This window comes from Gossypium arboreum, chromosome 10, assembly GCF_025698485.1.
Source record: "Gossypium arboreum isolate Shixiya-1 chromosome 10, ASM2569848v2, whole genome shotgun sequence".
Classification (NCBI taxonomy): domain Eukaryota; kingdom Viridiplantae; phylum Streptophyta; class Magnoliopsida; order Malvales; family Malvaceae; genus Gossypium; species Gossypium arboreum.
Window position 1 is genome coordinate 110,076,096 of NC_069079.1, and position 23,396 is coordinate 110,099,491.

The 23,396-nt window shown below is 35.0% G+C and overlaps 1 long non-coding RNA gene across 1 annotated transcript; it reads left to right on the forward strand.

Annotated features, from left to right (window-relative positions):
- The first annotated feature begins 20,968 nt into the window (after positions 1-20,968).
- Positions 20,969-23,009, forward strand: LOC128282538 (uncharacterized). Its single transcript, XR_008272840.1, has 3 exons — positions 20,969-21,127; positions 22,047-22,088; positions 22,960-23,009. It is a non-coding gene; the product is annotated as an uncharacterized LOC128282538 (long non-coding RNA).
- Positions 23,010-23,396: the final 387 nt, after the last annotated feature.

The following is a 23,396-nucleotide window of genomic DNA, read 5'->3' on the forward strand; positions in this document are numbered from 1 at the left end:
CTTCAATCTTTAAGAAAATTTTTTTTTATTTAAAATGTAACTTTTAGACTTTTTTTTTATAAATTCTTTTAAGTTGTTATTACCTTGTTGATGCGGGTTACACACACTCTTAGTCCCCTTTATAAGGAAATAGTACCACCTAAATGAATGGAGGTGGGCTTTCAATCTACCACTCATGAAGAATTGTTAAACATGAAGCATGGTTCGACATGAAATATAATTCAAAGGTGCTTTGGTCTTTTAAAGATGAGATGTGTAATAGGCCCAATTTTCTCGGGCTAGTAAAGGTCTAAAAACAGAATAAACCAAATAATAAAAAATAATAACAAAGTCTTTTTAACAGCCCATTTACAAAACCCAAAGTTGCTAGCCTATTTACATAGCCCAATTGAAGCACTATTTATGGCCCATTTACAAAACACACCGGTAGCCCGAATACCTAAACTACCCAGCAACCCATTACACTTAACCCAAAGATCCACGAGACCCAAAAGGGCCCAAACCATAAACAGAAGACAGAAGGCCTAGGGTTTTTGAAACCTTAGGCGCCGCAAGCACCAGACGAAGGCCCCAAACTCGCGCCGCAATCGGTGTGCCAATCCCACCACCGACGGATTCATGCCATCATCGCCTCAATCAGCGCGCCAGTGAATCACCATCAACACCCCATCGTTGCAGGATTTCTCGCTGGTACCTGCAAAAAAAAAAAAGAAGAACAACAGAGGCAATACAAATATAGCAAGAAATAAAATCAAACATTGTAAATATTATTTTATGATAATTTTCAGTGGCTATAAAAGCCCGAATCGAAACGATGTAAAACTACGGTGGATATATACACACATACAATAAAAAATACAGCAATTTATCGAAGACACTGAGGTGATTTGTTTTTTAACTTTTTTCTTCTTGTTATAAATATATACAAATGTCACTAAAATAGAAGGAAAGGAGATTTACCGTTGGATTTGCACTAAAAATCGAAGCTTTTCAACTTCCGGCCGCCATGTTCGGTGGAGTCGACGACGGCGCGTGGGCGCGTGTGCCCGATGACCGGAGCTTGGCCTGTCAGAGGCCGGAGCCTGGAGGGTTTCTTCTCTCCTCATTTTCAGAGGAATTTTTGTTTTTTTTTTAAACATGGATCTAAAATGAATTTTCAAGTTTTTTTTTTATATTTATAAACGACCCATACGACATCATTTTGGGATGACGGTTTAGTGACCAAAACAGTGTCGTTTCAAAGCTTAGGATCCGAGTGTTGACCCGTGACCCAGGTAGGATCCGCGTGTTTTCGTTTAAAGGGCTAATTGCCCAATTGATCCTCCCACATTTTTAATATTTATAATTTCATTTTTTTTAATTTTAATTTGGCCCTGACCTTTTATTTTTGTTTCAATTTAATCCTAGCTGCTATTATAAGACTTATTTCGAGAGCGACGCCGTTTTGGGATTAGGGCTAATTGCTCAATGAGTCCTTCAGATTTCAGCGTGCGTTCCAATTAGATTCAAATTTTTATTATTTTAAAATTAACCCTAGAGCTTTATTTTTATTTAATTTTAATCCTTTTAAATATTTTTATATAATTTATTTATATAATTTATTTTTACTATAAACATTATTTATATATGTAAAGATTATTATATATTATATCATTTTATTATTTATTATTCATTAATTATGTATAAATTTTTAAATTGTAAATTATTATTAAATATTGCATTTTGTATATTATTATTAAAATTTAGTATGTAACACTCTAAAATTTGCTATAAAGTTTTGTCCCTATTATATATAATATTATTTTTATAAAATATCTATTAAATTATTACATCATATAGTATATCTTTATATATATTGACCATTTTAGTAATTTCTACTTTATTATTTACCTATTGTTTTAAATATTTTTTAGATACCTCATTTAATTTTAATTGTATTTAGTTTTATCTTTTTGACTTAGTTTTATATGTTTATAAATTGTTTATTTATTTTTTACATATTTTGGATTTATTTAGAATCATTTTAATATGTTAATTTTATCTCCTAAATTTTTTATATTTTTATGTTATTTATTGTTTTTATATATTTGCATGAAAATTGATTATTTGTGTTATTATTTTAAGTTATATTCGCATGAAATATTATTGTATATATTATGTAATTTATATTGTTATATTCATTATGTTCTATGTTGTATTTTGCATGTAATGATAATGTATGTATATTTATGTTATTTATGATTATATATGCATGAAATGTTAATGTATATTGTTCAATTTATGTCGTTATTTATCATTTTCTATATTTGCATGAAATGTTAAAGTATGTATTATGTAGTTTAATTTATTTAATATTAATCTTTTGTAATAGGTTAAATGCATCATCGCTTTAAAAAAATTTTATATTTCATTTAATTCAAAGGAATTTTAAAAATGAGGCAATGTTTTTTATATTTAGGAATTCGGAAAATAGTGCACTAACACGCTGGGTTGCGATTTCCCGTTTGTCTAAATGTCTAAAGTATCATTTTAAATAGATTTTGTAAATCACGAGATGATTTTAGTTATGAAAGTTTAAGAATATCGTGTCCAATCATTCTAGATGTGATGTTTGTACTCTTTTGGAGCGAAAGAATCTCGATTTTCAGCTCAAATTATTCCAGTTTTAAAAAAGGTTTTTTTTTAAATTCTTTCAAACTTTTTGACATTAAGACAGAAAACTATTCAATTTGGTACCAATATTGGGCGTTGCGAGGGTGCTAATCCTTCCTCGTGTGTAACAGACTCCCAAACCTGTTTTCTCACATTTTTCGTAGATCAAAATGTTTTATAAGGTGATCCAATCACACCTAAAAAGGTTGGTGGCGACTCCCGTTTTTCAAAATACTGCTCTTTGAAAAGAAGGTTTCGACAAGATGAGATATAATTAGGAGCCCGTCTTCTATCCCATTAGGACACATAATTGAATCATCCTTACATGTTGCTTGTTGCAAAATTATATTCGAAAGGAAATGTCTTACAACCTTTTGGAATGTGATGATGAAGCTTTAAGTAGTGAGAAATTCAGGGATGATATCGATGAAACATTAATTTCTAGAACTGAGCCTACAAATGAGTGGACCATGTAGAGATAACAACTTGCTATGGAGATGTTGCATGAGTGGAAGGCTACTCGATCAGTGAGGTGACATAATCGAAAAATGAGTTGAATTTAGGGTTAGAAATGTTCAATAAATGTAGAACTAAGGTTTTTTTATACATGAACTAAGTTTAGTCGTCTATGTACAAACTATATTTTTATAAGTATTTTATTTGTACTTTTATGTAGTGTGTGCATTTATTTGTATGAGATATTTTTATGTTTTTATATTTTTCATTTTTATCTACACTTGATTTGATAACAATTATGAAATATTATACTAATCTAGTTTGGCATATATAAATAAAATGGCAGGTCAAGAGGTGAACTTCGAAAATGAGTCTTCAAGTAGTAAGTCTATTAGAAAACATTGGATAGATGAAGAGGATAGAATTTCGGTGCAATTGCTTGTTGAATTGTACCATATAGGCAACCATAATGCTAACTGTGGCTTTAAAAAAGGGCATCTACTTGTACTTGAGAGAATGGTACAATCAAAAACCTAAATTCTGGTGCCAAGGCTAAGCCTCACTTTGACAACATGTTAAGAACATTTAGAAAGGAGTGGTCAATTGTACATGACATGACATGACATTATTTATGGCAAGCACACTAGCGATTTTGGATGGGATAGCGCAAGGAAAGTGGTGACAATTGAGCAAGCAATTTGGGATGAATTCTTTAAGGTGAATTTATAAATTATGATTATATATGAAATTTGTGTTTATATTTGAACACATTTAATAATCTCTATATGAATATGTATGTAGAGTTATAAGAATGCGCCATTCAATAATAGAACATTGCCATATTTTGAAGATTTTAGTATGATATATGATAAAGACCGTGCCACTGGAAAAGATGCGCAAACAACAACTAACGTAATTGAAGAGTTAAAAGAGGATAAAGATGATAATGGTGGAACATAAAATAATGCAAATGGTACTGGTGTATGAGAAGTTGACATTACAGGAATTGAAAATGTTGGGTATGAAATGGATCTTAAAGAAAATGGCCAAAAAAGGTCCCTATCTCTTAGTAGAGGCCAAATTAAAAGGGCTGGAAAAGCTGAAAAGAGTAAGATAGGCTTGAATTCTAATGATGGGGCTGATTTTTTAGTAATTGTTGAGGTGGTGGGAAACAAAATGGTTGAACTCACAAAGGATTTAACAAAGAATTTAGGCACAAAGCACTTAATTGCTCAGAAGTCTATGGAGCTACTGGATGAGTTGATGAAAATAGCAAGACTATCTAAAGCTGAAAAACTTACTGCTTCAAGGAAGATTTTTATAATCTGAATTTAATAATTAATTGTCCAAATATTATTACTTAATATGTAGGTAAGTGCATTAAGGTGAGTATTGATATTGATTTTGTGATATTGAATTGAACTGAATGGAATTGATTTCATGTACATATGTAAATATTTGAATTGGAATGAATATTGGTTGAAATTGAAAAGTGAATTTAATTATTAATTGTTGTATTTTGATTAAATATTGTGGTAAGTAATTAAGGTCAAAATTATTTGTATTGTGTTTTACAATTGAAATGGATTGATTGGAAATATGATGAAATAGATATGAATATGTGATTATTGTGGAATTTGAATATTTGTTATTGAAAAGTGAATTGAATTGTATTGAATTATGAATTTATGTGATTAATTAAAATGCGTATTGATTGGAAACTGAAAAGTGTATTGAATACCCCATTAATTGTATCGGGCTGAGTCGAATATAGTTGGCATGCCATAAGATTGAAAGTGTTCAGGGATACTTCGACCTTGAGTCGATGAGGCACTGTAAGTGTCATATTATTACTTCGGATAATTTCGATGAGGTACTGAGTACCGTCCTGTTTTGCTTCGACTTGGCCGATAAGGCACTGAGTGTCGTACTGGTGTGCTTTGGTTGGATCCGTGTATTCATCAAAGTCTGAGTCTTGTTAATCGGGGTAACAAATGATTTTTCCAATTGATTGACAATGAATGATATTGAATATAGATTGGAATGAACAATGAAATGAAATATGCAATTGATATGCAATGCATGGAATTGCATGAATCAGGGATTCTTGAAATGGATATTTGTTTAAAATTGAATGGCGTATCCTATTGAGAAAAGCTATTGAATAGCAATTATGAAATTGAAATAGCATGATATGAGAATTGAAAGTGTTATGAATGATGCATTTATGAAATTGATTATTTGTTGAATGATTTTGTTCATGTGTGATTATATAAATAAATATTATAAATTCTTGTTTAATAAATATTTGGATTATAGAAATACCACTGAATTATACTCAGCATACGGTTTGTTTTCATGCATAGGTTAGGTAAATTCAGATCGTTGAATCAGCATCCAAAGCCAATCCCAAACTCAAAGTGGTGAATTATATTTCCTTTTTGGTAAATGGCATGTACCTAGGTTGTTTGTGTATGTCATTTTGAGAAATGGTTTTAAATGATGTTATAATATGATAATGTTTAAAAACATATGAACTAATGTGTTATGTATTATTACTATCAAATGATATGTTTTGGTTCAAATAAGTATGAATAAAGAATTAGTTATTGGTATACTATTAGATTGATTTAGATAATACAGATAGAGTATCTATTGTAATAGCCCAAATTTGACCAGGCTTTAAAAGGGAAAAATAGATAAATAAATATTTATTTTAAAGTCCATTTAACAGTCCAGGTTACAAAGCCCAAGCATTGGGGCCCAAGCCTAAACAAACCGCATAACCAATGCCCGTGTAACCCAAATACACCCAAAGCCCAACACATACACTAAACCCAATAACCTATCAGCCCCTAAAACCCTTAACCCGATTGCAAAACTTAAGTGGCCTAATTAGCCCAAACTTTACACTGAGGCAGGAAACCCTAGGGTTTCTGCCTTTCCCTCCTAACGCCGCAACATCTTCTAGAAGATTCGGGGAGCGTCTGTCCAGCTCCCGAATCAAGGCCAACAATGCACTGTCAACACGCCATCAATGCGCTGTCCAGAAGCCTGTTTCCCTCACGTCTGTCCAGCTCCTGAATCAAAGCCGGATCAACTCTGTTCCAGCGACCTTTCGCTGCAGAGATTATTGCTCCTGCAGCAATCCTGGCCTTGGATTGTGCCACCATTGGCGCTCCAGCATTCATCACGCCAGCGGCCTTTGAATCACCGAGATCCTCGTGGTCACCTACAGGAAAAGGAAAGAAATCAAAGCAAAAATTGCAGCAGATAGACCTAAACAGATATGGAAAGAAATCTAAGGTTTCTTTCCAAAACAGAACAGCTTCTAGGCTATAAAGCCTTCTTCAAACCTGCAAAGAGGGAAGGCAGAAAGATACCCAAAAATAAAAGGGAGAGAGTAAAAACAGATCAAAAAAAGACACAAAAAGAAGTGAAAAACGAAAGCAGTTGTAAAACCCCTTTTTTACATATATAAAAAAGAGATCAATTTCTTTGAAAGGTAATAGAGCCGATTGTTTTATTTTCATTTTCTCACTTACTTGTTTGTTTTCTTTACATGTATGTAGATTTTTGCATAAAAATAAAAAATAAAACGAAAGAGAAGGGTGTTTACCTGCCGATCTGCAAAGAAAAAAAGAGGATTTTCACCTCCGGCCACCGTATACGGTGGGGCTGGAGACGGCGCGTAGGCGCGCGAGAGTCCGATGATGGAGGCTCGACGGAGCTCTGAGGACTCTCTTCCCCCCCTTTTCCTCTCTGCCTTCAGAGGATTTTCTTTTTTTAAAAAAACAAATAGAGACCAAAATGATTTCCAAGGCTTAAAGCAGCCTTTTATAATTCTTTAAATACGACGCCGTTTCTATTTAACTTAATAAACAGCAAAACGGTGTCGTTTCGATATAACCCAGGAAAGATCCGTACGTTGACCTGACCCGGGGAGGATCCGCGTGGTTTCTTGGGGTTAATTACCCGATTTGTCCTTCCGTTTTTCGTTTATAATTATGTTTTATTTTATTTCTGATTTAGCCCTAATATTTTGATTTAATTTCAATTTAATCCTGATAGCCGTTTTTAAAACGGTATTAGGGAAATGACGCCATTTTGGGACGAGGGTTAATTATTCAATGAGTATTCAAATCGGTCCAACCCCTTTTTAAGAATTTACCCTAAAATTTTATTTGATTTCCATTTTAATCCTTATTATTATTTTTATATTTATATATATATTTTATTCCTTTTATAAAATTCATTTATTTTTGACATATTCATGTTTTTACTATATTATATTATTTTATATTCTATTATATATTTATATTATTATTACATATTATTTATTATGTATTATTTATATATATTATTATTTTTATTATTATTTTTATATTTAAATATTAAATCAATGTTATACATTTTATTAATTATTTATTTATATATTTTTATATTTATCTTTTCAAAAACTTGTATACTTTATATCCTATGCTATAAAGTTGTTTTTCCGTTACATATATTATTTTATTTATAATATTACCATGCATTATTATCAAATATTGTATTTTAATAAATTTTCACTTTATTTTACCGTACTTATCGATAATGGATCAGCCTTGAATGTTTTACCGTTATCTACATTGAATAGATTACCCATTGACGATTCTCACATGAAGACATGTCAAAATGTGGTAAGAGCCTTCGACGGTACAGAAAGGAAGGTGATGGGAAGGATTGACATCCCTTTGGAAATTAGGCTGAATATATACGAAATAGACTTCTTGGTGATGGATATCAAACCTTCCTATTGCTTATTAGGTAGGCCATGGATACACCCAGCAGGAGCGGTGCCCTCGTCGTTGCACCAGAAATTGAAATTAGTGACAGATGGACGGTTAATAACCATCAATGCGGAGGAGGACATTATAGCCACAGTCACTAGTAAGGCCCCTTATGTCGAGACAAACAAAGAATCTATTGAGTGTTCCTTTCGCTCTTTAGAATTCGTAAATGCAACTTTCATTTTGGAAGGGAGTGATCTACCAGTGCCAAGGATAGCAAGAGCTACGAGGATGGCTCTACAAATGATGGCAGGAAAGGGAGCCTTACCAGGAAGAGGTTTAGGAAAGTATTTGTAAGAAGGGACTCAAATCCCAAAGTTGATTGAGAAAAAAGACCGCTTTAGTTTGGGCTTCAAGCCAGACTATAAGCAAATGAGGAAAGACATCGAGAAGGGCCAAGAAAGGAGAAGGGCGCGTTTAGATGGACGAGAAGTGGGGTGGGAATTGATGACAATCCCCTTTATATCCAAAACCTTCATATCAAGAGGATTACTTGTAAAGGAGAGACATCAGATTAATGCTGCACATGACGAAGGATCGGAGCAAAGAAACCTTGTGGGCATTCGCCCTTACGAACCGGGAAGCTCTCTGAATAATTGGACTGTGGAGGAACTTCCTGTAGTCTTTAGGAATTCTTCAGAGTAATTCTCGAAACATTATTGTTCCTCTAGAGCCTAGGAGCAATAGAATTACATTTGTGAAATAGGCTTATGATCATTTATTATCTTTTTAATAAAACATAACTTTTATCAATTCAACGAGTATTGTTTCATTTTTTTTATCAACCAATATCCCGTTAAAATTATGACAATTCTTATTCTTTCATTCATAGTACATAAATAATCATTCTTCAATTCATTCATTCTTTGTATATTTTTTATACTTCAGAGGTCCCTAGATATCAATGACATGAGCATTGATATTAAAAATCCTGATTTCTCTTGCGAGCAAGACATGTGTTTAGAGGAATCTCAAGATTTTGAAGATGTCCAGGATTGTGATGTGTCTCTAGATCTATTGAGAATGGTAAAACAGGAGGAGAAACAAATTATGCCCTATGAAAAAGAGGCAATAGAGAATGTAGCCCTTGAGGAAGGGAAAGAGGTGAAAATTGGGACACTTATTGCCAATGACACAAGACAAGGACTGATCGAGTTGCTATGTGAATTCAAGGATATCTTCGCATGGTCCTATCAGGATATGCCAGGGTTAAATACCGATATTTTGGTGCATCGTCTTCCAATAAGACAGGATTGTAAGCCAGTCCAACAGAAGTTGTGGAGAATGAGGCCAGATATTGTTCTGAAAATAAAGGACGAAGTTAAGAAGCAGTTCGATGCGGGTTTCCTACAAGAGGTAAAGTACTCGGAATGGGTAGCTAACATTGTGCCTGTTCCAAAGGAGGATGGAAAGGTACGAATGTGCGTTGATTACAGAGATCTGAACAAAGCTAGCCCAAAGGACAATTTTCCTTTACCACACATCGACACTTTAGTAGACAACACGGCAGGATATTCGTTGTTCTCTTTCATGGATGGTTTCTCGGGGTACAATCAGATAAAGATGCATCCAGAGGACATGGGTAAAGCTACCTTCATAACCTTGTAGGTACCTTTTGCTACAAAGTGATGCCGTTTAGGTTGAAGAATGCGGGGGCAACATACCAACGGGCCATGGTGAACTTGTTCCATGACATGATGCATAAGGATATTGAGGTGTATGTTGATGATATGATTGCCAAGTCGCGAACAGAAAAAGAGCACATTGAGGTTTTGAGAAGATTGTTTTTGAGATTGAGAAAGTTTCAGTTGAAGCTCAATCCAGCAAAGTATACCTTTGGAGCTAGATCGGGAAAGGTATTAGGCTTCGTAGTCAGTGAAAAGGGAATTGAAGTTGACTCAGACAAGGTCAGAGCCATATGAGAATTACCTCCACCACAAACTCAGAAGGAAGTTCGAGGATTTCTAGGAAGACTGAATTACATTGCTCGGTTTATTTCACAACTAACTGAGAAGTGTGATCCCATCTTTCGCCTCCTTAGAAAGCACAAGCAAGGTACTTGGGATGAGGAATGCCTGAATGCTTTTGAAAAGGTCAAACAGTACTTGTTGAATGCTCCAGTGTTATCTCCACCCAGTCCAGATAGACCACTAATATTGTACTTATCAGTATTCAGCAATTCCATAGGATGTGTGCTTGGTCAACATGACGAGTCGGGAAGAAAGGAGAAGGCAATATACTACCTCAGTAAGAAATTTACAGAATGTGAGATGAGATATTCGCCAATTGAGAAATTGTGTTGTGCTTTAATTTAGACAACTCGGAGGTTAAGACAGTACATGCTATATCATACTACTTGGCTTATTTCAAAACTTGACCCTTTGAAGTATATGATGGAGTCAACAGCTTTGAATGGGAGAATGGCGAGGTGGTAAATTTTGCATTCAGAGTTTGACATAGTCTATGTAAAATAGAAGGCTATAAAAGGAAGCACGATAGCAAAATTTCTGGCTAGTAGAGCCCTAGAGGACTATGACCCGCTGAATTTTGATTTCCCAAATGAGGAGTTGATGTGTGTAGCAGCTACAGAGGATCATCCTTGGAAGTTGAGCTTTGATGGGGCATCTAATACAGTGGGAAATGGAATTGGGGCAATTTTGGAATCCCCGAATGGCGATTATTATCCATTCACGTGCAAGTTAGATTTTGATTGCACAAATAATATGGTCGAGTATGAAGCATGCATCATGGGACTTTAAGCAGCAATAGCACGAGGAATAAGAACCTTGGAAGTATATGGAGACTTTGCGTTGGTAATTTATCAGCTTAGAGGTGAATGGGAGACAAGGGATTCCAAATTGATCAATTATCGAAAGATAGTTTTGGGGTTACTTGAGGAGTTCGATGACATCACTTTCAATTATATCCCGCGAGACGAAAACCAGATGGCAGATGCTCTAGCAACCTTGGCTTCAATTATTAGAGCCAATAAAGAGGAGGAGATGAGACCCATTCAGATGAGTATTTTTGAGGCTCCAGCTTGTTGTTGCAACATTAAGGAAGAAGAAAAGGATGATAACCCTTGGTATCAGCATATATTGCGATATGTGAGAGACCGTAAATACCCAGAATAGGCAACTGAAAATGATAAGCGAACTTTAAGGAGATTAGCCTGTGATTACGTTTTGGATGGGGACATCTTGTACAAAAGGAGAAAGGATCAAGTACTGTTGAGATGTGCTGATGCCGTGGAAGCTAAATTAATTTTAGAAGAAGTTCACGAGGGTGTTTGTGGGACACACGCTAATGGTTTCACAATGGCTAGACAAATCATGAGGTTTGGATGTTATTGGTCTACCATGAAAGGGGATTGTATCAACTACGCCAAGAAATGCCATAAATGTTAGATTTATGGAGACAAGATACATGTACCACCTTCACATTTGCATGTTATAACTTCTCCATGGCCCTTTTCCATGTGGGGCATGGATGTCATTGGGCCAATATCACTGAAAGCTTCAAATGGACATCGGTTTATCTTCGTGGTCATTGACTACTTCACAAAATGGGTAGAGGCTGCTTCTTTTGCAAATGTTACTAAGTCGACTGTGAGTTGATTTTTGAAGAAAGAGATCATTTGTCGGTATGGGATGCCTGAAAGGATCATATCAGACAATGCATTGAACTTGAACAACAAAATGATAGCAGAAGTTTGTAGTCAGTTCAAGATTAAGCATCATAATTCCTCTCCATATCGCCCAAAGATGAATGGGACAGTAGAAGTTGCTAACAAAAACATCAAGAAGATAGTGGGGAAGATGACTGAGACTTATAGAGATTGGCATGAGAAACTACCATTTGCACTCTTAGTTTATGGAACGTCCGTCAGAACTTTTACAGGGGCAACTCCTTTCTCATTAGTTTATGGGATGGAAGCAGTGTTACCCATCGAAGTAGATATACCATCTCTCCAAGTCTTGTTAGAAATAAAGTTGGATGAGACTGAATGGATACAATCGCGATATGATCAGTTGAACTTGATTGAGGAAAAGAGGCTAAGGGCCATTTGTTATGGTCAGATGTATCAGAAGCGAATGATGCGGGCTTACGACAAGAAAGTGTGACCAAGAGAATTCCATGAGGGGGACCTTGTGCTAAAAAAGATCCTTCCCATTCAGAAATACTTTAGAGGAAAATGAATGCCAAATTGGAAGGGGCCGTATGTCGTAAAGAAAGCTTTCTCTGGAGGTGCATTAATTTTGACAGAAATGGATGGGAAGAGTTTACCCAACCCAGTGAATTCAGACTCGGTCAAAAAGTACTTTGTCTAAAGGAGAGGAGAATCCAAGGTGAAACCCGCAAATGACGCCTTGAGTTTTCAAAAAAAATAAATAAATAAATTTTGGAGAGGCCAAGGTGAAAACCCGCAAAGGGCGCCTTGTGACCAAAGGGGTTTTGAGTTGAAAACCCGAAAGGGCAGCTCAAATTTTGAAGGGCATACAGTAATCTTGCTCAACAAGGAGCAAAGCACATTGCATATCGGGGCCTCAACAAAGTACTTTGATCTTTTAAATACATGTGGAACTCAAGAAAGACTTCATGGAGCTGATGTATAGATGCTCAAGCGGCGATATCTAGGGAATCTAACTTTGGTCCTGTTTGCTATCTTTAGATTCTATTTCTTCTCAAAGATAGGCTTTCAGATTAATTTCCCTTGTATTTTTGACAAATTCATTCAAATCTAATTATTCTCAAGATTAATTCATCTTCCATTATGTTGCATCGAATAGTGATAAATGAACTAAATAATTTTCACAAATGAAGTTTTGCTCATTACTCTGGAAATTTCTAGATAATACAAGAAACTAAAACGGAACAATTGTTCGAGAAATTCACGTAAGTGAGGGTTGAAAGAACTTGAAGAATTTCTTTCTTCCAATCCGAAATGATGATTGGACAAATCAAACGATTCGATTCTAGGAAAAGATCATCTTACAGATATTCTCAGTGGGTCGTAGCATTTGAAGAATGATGCAAGCCTACAGGCTAAACAAGAATAATACTTTGAGAGAAGTAAAGATAAACGAAGGAATGAGTGGTAACATCTGGAATAGAAGTCATATTCATAACATTTTGCATCATAACATGTATAATTAGGAGTATTTGACTCATTTCGATTATAGCATCCTAATCATCAGGCATGAGCACATACGCATTCTATAGGTTATGTGACAGCCCAAAATTGACCCTAGTCGGGAAGTGGTTTCGGGACCACTAAACCGAGTCACCGAAATGTTTGAACGTAATATTTATTGTCTAGAATATGTATTTACGAATGTGTAAAAATTTCAAGCTTCGGTTTAGTCGATTGCATGTAAATTCAGTTAGTAGGACTTGTATGTCACTTTTGAAAAATGATAGGCTAATCTATAAGGACCTAATAGTACATGTAGTCAAAAGGGAGGACTTGCATGTCAAAATCCCCCAAGTGCTAGTGGCCGGCCATGACAAGGAAGCATGGGCAAGACATGTCATGAAACATGTTGGGTGAGTGTTTTATGTTGAAATAAATAAAATAAGGTGCATGAGTAATAAAAAAAAGTGTGTGTGTGAAGGCTTCCCTCCCTCCCTATTGCCGTGCAAGTGAGAAAAAAAAAAAAAAAAAGCTTTGTTCATCTTTTTTTTCCATCCTTTTGCCGAAAATCTCAAGGAGAAGAAAGGGGTCCTTGCTCATGGTTGGTTTGGAATAGGTTGGCCATCCTTGTAGCTAGATTAAGGTATGTTTAATATGGTGCCATGAGATTCATGCATGTTCTTAGTTGCTAGTTTTAGTTCTAATTAGTCCATGATTCAAAACCTTGCTATGTCATGGGGATGATAGTATGAAATGAAAATTTGAGATAAGTAAGGTTAAATTTGATTTGGTAAAATCGGCCATATGGGTGTATATGTTTGTAAAAATATATTTTCTTTGTTAACTCCTTACAATCGGTTGTAGGAGTAATATTGGCTTATAAGGTTGAGTTGATTCATGATGTTGTATGTTAGGATTAAAATACTTGAGACTAGATTAGCTTAATGGTGACCATGCATTCGGCCTTGAAGCATTAAACAAATGTTGGTTGAGATTTTGATATTTTGAACAAAGATAGTTGTGAAATGGGGTGAAAACCATTAAGTTATACACATAAAAATCCAGCAAGAAGATTAAACTACTAAATGTATTCATTTTAGATCAAGACATCAAAGAGGGAGAACCAAGCAAAGGCAAAGCAAAGATAATCAAGTAGTAGATTGGGAATCATTTCATCCGATATAAGGTAAGTCATTAAGCACTTATTTGTACTAATTTAAAGGGTCGTAATGTCCAAGTAATGATGCTGAATGGAATGGTAGAATATATATATAAACATGTATGTATGTGGTGATAAAAATATTGAATTGAAAGAAAAGAGGTGAGATGTATTGAATGATCGGTTTCGGCACTAAGTGTGCGGGCGTAAACATTTATAATCACAAATTGGCACTAAGTGTGCGGGTTCAAATTATACAGCACTAAGTGTGCAAGTTGATTATATAGCACTAAGTGTGCGAGTTCGACTATTAAGCACTAAGTGTGCGGGCTTATTGCACATCCTCTAATAAACGTACATGTTCTATGTGCGGCCTTACCGAAGTCAATCATGGACAGTGATGCGAGTAAACACCTTGAGCTCATGAGGAATGGACATTTTATTTATATTTGGAATTTTGGTTTGGTAAGTCTTGATCTATGTGGTGATTATGCTCGAAAATAAATGCATGCAATGTCATATGGCGTAATGTATGAAATATCAAGTAGGGCTTGGTATGTGACCAAACCGAAATGCCTAAAGAATTATAGTACCGTTTGGGGTGTGGATGGAGGATTTTAATCCGCATTAATTATTTTCTTTTATGGTATATTATTACTGAACGGCAATATAATGCTTATGGCTTACTGAGTTATATACTCATCCGTGTTTGCTTGTCGCCATTTTAGGTTTCTCGGACTCGTCCTTTTTGCGTGCTCGTGATCGTCATTGGAGTCATCACACGGCTATCAACTTTTGGTATTTTTTTGTGTAGTCGGTTTAGGAGAACATTTTGGCATGTATAGGCTAATATGCTTTGTTGAACTTTGGTATGTAAACTTTTAGCCATGCGAAAATGGCATAAATGCTCGGTTGGATTTAGTTCTCCAATGTTAAGTCACAAGTCTTGGTAATTCGATTTCCATGCCTTATGCCATGGTTGATTATTTTGGTGTTAAAATGCATGTTATGGCAATAGTGTAGTAGGGAGATGTTGGATAATGATTAGCCTCTGGTATGGCTAGTCATGATCATGATTTGTGACATGTATGATGAATCACTAGTTAGATCAAAGGGAAATCATGAAATAGGCATAGTTGCTTTAGTGACGGTCTTTGGCAGCAGCAGTAACGTGAGATTGAAAAATCACTAAAAATAGTAGGAATGGTATTAAATAGTAAATAAATTATGTAAATGTACCTTGATGAATATACTTTTATATAGAAGGAACGAAATGGTCATATGAGTTATAAGTTAACAGATATTAAAGTTCTTGTGAAACAGGGCCAGAACGGTTTCTGGATCCCCTATCCCGACTTTGGAAAATCATTGTAAATTAACCAGAGACAATTAGGAGTAATGCCATATATGTGTAGATTCCTCTCTGAGTCTAGTTTCTATAGAAACAAACGGAATCAGTATTGAAGCCCTGTACAGGGAGATATCCAATTCGTAATGCACAAAGGTCAGTGTAGTCGATCCCTGCAATAGGGGAGACTTTAACTAATAAACTGTACTAATTGGCTTGACCAAAAATTCTAGAAAAAATATGTAGATGGAAATATGAGTCTAGTTTCATGGAAAAATTGCGAAACTGATTTTCGAGTTGTAAAACTCAAGTTATGAATTTTGGAGCGACTAGTACACAGATTGGCGGCTTGTCTCGAAACTCTCAATAAGTGGGTTGAAGTCTGTTAACACCTCGTGTTCGACTCCGGCGACGGTCTCGGGTTCGGGGTGTTACAGGTTATGTAGATCAAAGATGATGCGCCTTAACCCCCTAAGAAGTAGGGTAACAGACCAAAGCATAGCAGATCTGGCCTTCATGTGTTTATACTGAAACAGATCCAAGATAACAGATCTGGCATCTCCATTTTGACGGAGAACAGATACATAGCAGATCTAACCTTCAGATGATTTCACTGAAGCAGATCCAAGATGATTTGGCATCCTTGTGTTTACAAGGAACAAATCAAAGACATAACAGATTTGACTTTCGGATGTTCCCACACCAAAGCAGATCCAAGATAACAAATCTGGCATCTCTATTTCGACGTAGAACAGATACATAGCAGATCTAACCTTCAGATGATTTCACTGAAGCAGATCCAAGATGATTTGGCATCTTTGTGTTTACAAGGAAAAAATCGAAGACATAGCAGATTTGACTTTCGGATGTTCCCACACCAAAGTAGATCCAAGATAATAGATCTGGCATCTCTATTTCGATGAAGAGCAGATCCATAGCAGATCTAACCTTCAGGTGATTTCATTGAAGCAGATCCAAGATGATTTGGCATCCTTGTGTTCACAAGGAGCAAATCGAAGACACAGCAGATTTGGCTTTCACGTGTTTACGCTGAAGCAGATCTAAGATGATTTGGAATCTCTGTATTGTCAGAAAACAAATCGAAGAAGCAGATTTGGCATCTCTGTGTTCGACAGAGAGCAGATCGAGGATATCAACATGACAGTCATGAGTTTGCAATGAGCAGATTGAGGACCATGATCAGATAAGGACGGGCAAATTTGGTCTTTCTATGAGTCTTTGCTCGATTCCTGTTACACAACAATGAGCAAAGAGGGGCAGCTGTAATAGCCCAAATTTGACCGGGCTTTAAAAAGGCAAAATAGATAAATAAATAAATATTTATTTTAAAGTCCATTTAACAGTCCAGGTTACAAAGCCCAAGCATTGGGGCCCAAGCCTAAACAAACCGCATAACCAATACCCGTGTAACCCAAATACACCCAAAGGCCAACACATACATTAAACCCAATAAGCTATCAGCCCCTAAAACCCTTAACCTGATTACAAAACTTAAGTGGCCCAATTAGCCCAAACTTTTACACTGAGGCAAGAAACCCTAGGGTTTCTGCCTTTCTCTCCTAGTGCCGCAACATCTTCTAAAAGATTCAGGGAGCGTCTGTCCAGCTCCCGAATCAAGGACATCAATGCACTGTCGACACGCCATCAATGCGCAGTCTAGAAGCCTGTCTCCCTCACGTCTGTCCAGCTCTTGAATCAAGGCCGGATCGACTCTGTTCCAGCGACCTTTCGCTACCGAGATTGTTGCTCCTGCAGCAATCCTGGCCTTGGATTGTGCCACCATTGGCGCTCCAGCATTCATCACGCCAGCGGCCTTTGAATCACCGAGATCCTCACAGTCACCTGCAAGAAAAGGAAAGAAATCAAAGAAAAAATTGCAGCAGATAGACCTAAACAAATATGGAAAGAAATCTAAGGTTTCTTTCCAAAACAGAACAGCTTCCAGGCTATAAAGCCTTCTTCAAACCTGCAAAGAGGGAAGGCAGAAGGATACCCAAAAATAAAAGAGAGAGAGCAAAAACAGATCAAAAAAAGACACAAAAAGAAGTGAAAAACAAAAGCAGTTGTAAAACCCTTTTTTTTACATATATAAAAAAGAGATCAATTTCTTTGAAAGGTAATAGAGCCGATTGTTTTATTTTCATTTTCTCACTTACTTGTTTGTTTTCTTTACATGTATGTAGATTTTTGCATAAAAATAAAAAAGAAAACGAAAGAGAAGGGTGTTTACCTGCCGATCTGCAAAGAAAAAAGAGGATTTTCACCTCCGGCCACCGTATACGGTGAAATTTGAGAGAGCAGCAGTAAGCGCATGAGAGTCCGATGATGGACGCTCGACGGAGCTCCGAGGACTCTCTTCCCCCCCTTTTCCTCTCTGCCTTCAGAGGATTTTCTTTTTTAAAAAAAACAAATAGAGACCAAAATGATTTCCAAGGCTTAAAGCAGCCTTTTATAATTCTTTAAATACGACGCCGTTTCTATTTAACTTAATAAACAGCAAAACAGTGTCATTTCGATATAACCCAAGAAAGATCCGCACGTTGACCTGACCCGGGGAGGATCCGTGTGTTTTCTTAGGGTTAATTACCTGATTTGTCCTTCCGTTTTGATTTTATAATTATGTTTTATTTTATTTCTGATTTAGCCCTAATATTTTGATTTAATTTCAATTTAATCCTGATGGCAGTTTTTAAAATGGTATTAGGGAAACGACGCCATTTTGGGACGAGGGTTAATTATTCAATGAGTCCCTCGATATTCGATTCATATTCAAATCGGTCCAACCCCTTTTTAAGAATTTACCCTAAAATTTTATTTGATTTCCATTTTAATCCTTATTATTTATATATATATTTTATTCCTTTTATAAAATTCATTTATTTTTGACATATTCATGTTTTTACTATATTATATTATTTTATATTCTATTATATATTTATATTATTATTACATATTATTTATTATGTATTATTTTATATATATTATTATTTATATTATTATTTTTATATTTAAATATTAAATCGATGTTATACATTTTATTAATTATTTATTTTATATTTTTATATTTATCTTTTTAAAACTTATATACTTTATATCCTATAAAGTTGTTTTTCCATTACATATATTATTTTATTTATATTATTACCATGCATTATTATTAAATATTGTATTTTAATTTATATTATATGTATATTTTAATAATTTTTCACTTTATTTTATATTTTATATATATATATTAATTATTTTATATATTTTTATATTATATACATCATTATGTATTAAATGTTATTTTATAATTTGATGATTGTATTTTTGTATATTGATACTATATTGTTTTTTGTTGTTTATATGAAAAGTTGTATAGCATGCATCATTTTTAAATTAATATTTACTTTGTATGTTTGTATGTTTTGCTTATTCATCTTCAATATATGCTATGTATATCTTTGTATGTATGTTGTTATATGACTAAGATTTGCTATATTTATATGTATGTATCTAATGTATGGCCTTATATTATTGCTATCATATCGTTTAAATGCATGTTTTATTATCGCAATATGCTATCTCATATGTTATAATGTATATATATGGTTCTTCATGCATCAATTAAAAACGAGATTCTAAAGTTTTCAAAATCAAAAGGGCAATGCTTTGTATTTGGAAGCTTCGAGAAAGATAGTGCCTTAACTTACTGGGTTGCAACTTTTCTCATTGAGTTCGAATAGTCAAGCACCCTTCTAAATTTTTAAGGTTTTCAAAATACGAGCGACTGTCTTGGGATTTCAAAACGTTGTGTCCTAACTTACTGGATATGGTGTTTTGTCGTTTCGAGATAGAGATCTTCAAAAAGGTGAGCTTAGCTTCGAATGTCTTAAAAAAGTTGCGTCCTAACTTACTTGATGTGATATCTTGATTCATTTGATACAAGTGAACCCTAATTTTCAAAATCAAAATATTCTAAAGAGGATTGCATCTTGAATTTTTTTTTTAAATTTCCGACATTAAAGACACTTGATAATCAATTAGGTACCAATTTTTGGGTGTTATGAGGGTGCTAACCCTTCCTCGTACGTAACCGACTCTCGAATTCGTTTTCTCAACTTTCGCAGACCAAAATTAATGTTTTAAAACAAAATATTTTATAAGGTGATCCAATCACACCTAAAAAGGTTGGTGGCGACTTCCGTTTTCATTTTTCTTAAAAGTCAATTTCCATTTTCCAAAACTCAATTTAAAAAATGGTCTCGACAACTTGGCGACTCTACTAGGGACTAATAAGAGAGTCAAGCCGTATAATTGATTACCTTTTGTCTTAATGTCAAAATTTTGAAAAATTTTAAAATTCAATCCTCTTTACATTACATGTATTTGTATTATTGCATATGTTATATATTCTGATACACATTGCATTTGCATGACAGTTGTGGTCACACCCTTAAGTGGGAGTGAGAAACTATGCCTTCGTGAGGTTTTCGCCTCCGTGCAGGATAGTGGATCACTTTCGGGATACATCCGTACCTATGGTTTCGTGTGATTTTCATCTCCGTGTAGCCATAGGGAAATGTATTCCCCTGAACTGAACTCGATTCAAATGAGCCTATAATGGGTGAGAATCGAGGAATCTGCTGGTTCAGGTACCTCAACTTTAGAACTAAAAACTCATATAGAAAAGCCGTAAGAGCTCAACTTAGTTAGAATTATACTTTAGATATTACCCTCACATATCATTCTTGAGTTTATTAATATTATGTGATACTGACTGTTTCCTTTTTTCATTGCATGTCATTTCGCATTTAAAAGGTATCGATTCACGGTCAGTTTCTAAGTTAGAAAGTTTTATTATGGAGAACAGACTTCTTGATAGAGTGGAGGGCAACGCCAACGTCCATAGATGGTCTTGTAACGCCCCAATTTTCGGGAATCCTGTGAATGTTGGAATAGGTTTAATTATGTTAGTGGGCCTCTAGAAAGCCCAAGCTTAAGATAGAACCCGACAATTTTAGTTAATTTTTGTTCCATAAGAAAAAGGAGGTGAAATTATGAAATAGGACCTATGTGAAAATGTTTGAAAATGCTATAGGCTAAATTGAAGTGGCCAAATAAATAGGAGTGCAAAATAGGAGGATTTGCATGACAAACCTCCCATTTTACATGAAGTGGCTAGCCATCATGTTGTTGTAGACAAAATGTACACTTGATATCCATAATTTATGGTACAAATTGATACAAATTGATAATAGGTTAGGTAAATGTTCCATGATAATAGGTTAGGTAAATGTTCTATGATAATGGGTTAGGTAAATGTTTCATGATAATGGGTTAGGTAAATGTTTCATGATAAGAATTTCATGTCTTTTGTATTAAAGAATTAAATGGATGAAATATGAAGTTTTATTAAAAGAAAAAGAGGTGAAAAGAACAAAGTTTTGTTCATCTTTGTTCATCATAGCTGAAAGTTAGAGAAGAGAAAGGAGAGGAGAAAGCTCTTGAGTATTTGGTCATTAGGAGGAGGAAAATTGAAGGTAAGTTCTTGGTACCTTGCTTCTATTTTGAGGTTCATGAGTTCTTCTTGATTCTACCTTAACTCTTGAAGTATATTTTGATTTTTGGTTGTGTTGTGAGCATTTGGTCATGAATTAAAATGAAGGAAATGGTTGTTGTTTCATGTTATTTTGATGAAAAATGGAAGATATGTGAAGTTGAGCCAAACAAATAAGCATGCATGTGCCTTAGATGCTAAAGGGAAAAATCGGCTAACATGTTGTGCTTTAAAATGATGAAATGGAGAGTATGCTTAAGTAAAAATCATAGATATGTGATGATTGATTGGTGATATACATGTTTAAATAACATGCATGCAAGATAGGTGTATGAAAGAGTGATTTGGTAATAAATCTGCTTGGGATAGCAGCAGTAACGTGACTTTGGAAAATCACCATAAATTGTGGGAGATGAATTAGAAGCTGAATAAATTATGTAATTAAATCTTATTGAGTCTAGTTTCTAATGAAATAAACAAGAACATATTTTGAATTCTGTACAATGAGAAATTTGATTCGTAATGAAGAGTGGTCAGATTAGTCAAACAGTGAAACATGGGAAACTTTGAGAAAAATTTGGTATTGATTGGCTAAACCAAAAATTCTTAAAATTTTATGGATAGAAGATATATGAGTCTATTTTCAGGGAAAATTAACGGCACTTGATTTGGAGTTTCGTAGCTCCAGTTATAAATGATTTAGTGACTGTTGCTCAGGAAGATAGCTTGCAGTGAAATTATGATTATGTGGTAAACATTGACAAAAATTTGTTAATGAGTTGCTTATTGATTTCTTATAAGCTTACTATGATCTGTAGGTGTGGTTGGCCGAATATTGTAAGGGGTTAATACGTAGTTTGTATTTGAATAGTTAGATTAACGTGTTAGTAATCCAATTGTAGGCGGTTCGTGTGTGGATCTTGTCAGCATATCGTCGCAAACAGGTGTGTAACTAACACCCTCTTTCTTAGTCTAGATCGGCAAAAGTCGAAAAGCCGAAATGCCGAAAACCGGTATTTTGTAGATTTACGAGTGTGCGAATGCTCATGAGGTAAATCGATTAATGTTTTTGGTAAGTTACAATGTTTGGACTGCAAAGTGCATGATTTCTGTGCTCTCGATATTTTTGGGCCTAATGGGCCAAAATTGGAATGATGGGCCAACGGGCTCAATTCGGTAAAAACCCTCGGTACGTGACTCTGTAGTACGTGAAAAGTAAGAATATGCATGAAAAACCCTAAAATAGATAAATTACTGAAATACCTTTAAAAGTGGAAAATTTACAGTTTTACCCCTAGGAGATAAATTACCGAAATACCCTTAGGGTTAAATTGACTTAAATGCATGTTTGACTGTTGTTATTTACTGCATGCCATGTTGTTATTATCTGATGCATGGGATTGGGATATTGACGGAGGAAGTATCGAAAGTGGCTTGTCCACGATCGGAGGCTTTGCCTCAATTTATCGATAACTGACGAGCAAAAAGGTCGCAATCTGTGGAGTGTTAATGGGTGGGTTGAGCTATTCCCCACATGGAGTGTAGTGGTTGGTGGGTTGAGTAGTCTCCCCAAATGGGCTTGCATATGTTTACTGATGTTGCATGTATTTTGAAATGGGCCTATGGGCCATACTGTTATCTGAATAAAGGGCTAAGGCCCAGTTTATTGTAAATCTGAAAAGGGCTCTGGCCCAGTATCACTGTTACCTGAATGGGCTTAGGCCCAATTGGCTTGAGCTGACTTGGGCTTTGAATGGGTTTTCCTTACACACTGAGTTTTCCCCAAACTCACCCCTTTTATTTTTATCCACGCAGGAAATCCCCAACCATAGTGGGCTTGGAGCTGTGAGGGAATTCGGAGTGGCCACCCGCTCAAAGTTTGATTTTCTTCCGTGAACTGGACATCCTTTTAATTACGTTTGAGGTTTTGGGCTTTTAAATGTAATAAGGCCGCTTATTTATTTTTGATGGTTTTTAATATGTATTACTAAGATAGGTAATACTTATTTTAACTGTTGAAATTGGATAGCTTTAGGGCGCGTTTTCAAAAATAACAATTGATTTCAAAATAACACGACAACAAGCAAAGCTTCCGCAATGAAAGTATTTTCCAAAATTAATCACTTTTCCTAAAAATGACTTAATCAAATCGGTTTCCTAGAAATATCCATGACGTTAAGGTGTGGCAATGGCGGTATGCATGTCTAGGATTGGATTCGAAGGGAGCTTGGTACTTAAGCAGTCCGATGGAC